This window comes from Suricata suricatta, chromosome 7 (genome assembly GCF_006229205.1).
Source record: "Suricata suricatta isolate VVHF042 chromosome 7, meerkat_22Aug2017_6uvM2_HiC, whole genome shotgun sequence".
NCBI lineage: Eukaryota > Metazoa > Chordata > Mammalia > Carnivora > Herpestidae > Suricata > Suricata suricatta.
In genome coordinates this window covers 109,890,680-109,892,973 of record NC_043706.1, presented here as the reverse complement: position 1 = coordinate 109,892,973, position 2,294 = coordinate 109,890,680, and positions in this window count along the sequence as shown.

Here is a 2,294-nt window from a genome sequence, read left to right as displayed (position 1 = left end):
GCTTTCCAGCTGACCTTCCCTGACCATCTGGCTGTTCCCACCCAGCCATCTGGTTGTTCCCACCCAGGGTGTTGCCCCCCAAGCATCAGTACAGAAGCAGAACAAGCAGGGCGGGTCCAGTTTTAATTTTCTCAGAAATAGTACAGACCAGCTAAGTCTTGGTCTGTCTAGCTCTAATTTTAAGGTTTTGGGCTTCTCAGCTCTAGAATACATCCTTGGATCAAACAGCTATGGATCCGGTGACAATGATATTTTCTACAGATACGGCCCTTATGTGTCCCGCCTTCCTAAGGCAGAAGCCAGAAAACACACACCCACAAACTTCTTTGAATCTACAATACAGGCATAAGAACTAGATTTGACCAGGGAGTGCCTGGGTGACTCAGTTGGTTAAGCATTGGACTTTAGCTCAGGTCATGATCTCACAGTCTGTGAGTTTGTGCTGACAGCGCAGAGCCTGGACCCTGCTTCGGATTCTGTGTCTCCCTCTTTCTTGAACCTTCCCCCACTTGCATTTTGTCTCTATCAAAAATAAACAAACATTAAAAAAACAACTAGGTTGGACCAAATAAATTTAAGCCTTATATATAATAATAACAGAAACTTTAGACACTTCTACAGCACCAATTATTCCATGTTGAAATCGTCAGATGCGAGATTTCACAGTGTCAGATCTGTACTGTCATTTATTTAGGTCTCCAAGGGCTGTCCATTTCCCTCACATGAACACATGGTGTCATTAACAAGGCCCTCTATAATCTGGTGCCTACTAGTCTGTGTAGCTTGGCATCACATCCGTCTGTTTACTTAATAGAAAGGAGGTATTAGCTTGCATATAATACTCACATTAAAAAAATTTTAATGTTTTTTAATTTATTTTTGATACAGAGACAGACAGAGCATGAGATGGGGAAGGGCAGAGAGAGAAGGAGACACAGAACCGGAAGCAGGCTCCAGGCTCTGAGCTAGCAGTCAGCACAGAGCCCGACGCGGGGCTCGAACCCAAGAACGTGAGATCTGACCCGAGCCGAAGTCGGAGGCTCAACCGACTGAGCCACTCAGGTGCCCCAATACTCACATTTTAAACAACATCTCAAGATACATCATTCAAAGATAACATCTTCAAATTTATTATTATTAAATTAAAATAAATTAAGTAATTAAATAAATATAAATTAAATTAAATAACATAAACAATTGCCTTGGCTTGTTAATTCGCCCTATTCTATAGGTACAAATGAGCTGTGATTTGACAGAAAACTATGAAATGATCATGTTTCCATATATGTTTCATATCACCTATAGATATTTTTGGATTTATAGAAATTTATTTTCTATGATGATTCTATGTATATAAATATATTTTAAATAGAATTTAGTTAAAAGTGCATTATAACTTCCCCGTTGTTCAGGAAGTGATCAGAAAGTTCAGAGGCTAATTGTTAAGCCTTACAGAGAGGTTCTGCTTCCTGGATTGAGAGGCAGAATTACCACGGCAGTGGGGCCTTATTTTCTGAGTTGTGTCAAGAATAGTGGCAACAGCAGAAAGAGTAGTCATAGTCTTTCTTCCTACTGCTAGCTCTACATGCTGTTGGGATGCTCACTACTACTCTCTCTCTGTAAAGCTGAGTGTATCTGTTTGGACAAACATCATACATTGCATATTCTCTCTTCTCTAGGTCAAAGCTAAACAGAGGACAAATTTGTATAAAGAATGTATTGTACAGAGGGTTGAATTAAGAGCTTTTCAAAGACCTTCTCACTTAATAAGGTAATTAAGAAATTGGTTTTACTGAGCTCTTGGCCAGAAACCAGAGTTACTGGGAGCCGCACCGGCCTTGCTGGATGACACAGTCACAGTAAGGAAATGGTAGACATAGCACGGCTCCTGCCACAGGGGCAGAAGCTAGCATCTCCTTCTGTTAACTCATTGCTCGTGTAAAATTAAGCCTGTTGCTATTGATTAGACCTCACAATGTTCCAAATCAGACCGATATTCCCCAGAAACCTCAGGGGAGGAAGCATATTCCCACCTCTATGGAGAGGAAGTTAAACAAGGCACTGCAGATGTTTGTTGAAAGGCTCTTCTATTGAGCTTCACAAACTTAAGACATGGAAATAAAGGGGGTTAAAGAACACAAAGATAATGTTTATCTTGGCCCGGAGAGAAAGCCTAACTTAGGAAATAGAAACAAACAAGAGCCAGGCACAAGTTACTGCGCAAACATATGCTAATTTGGTGCCCATTGTGAGGATAGGTAAGAGTAGTTACAACTTAAACTCATATGCAAAGG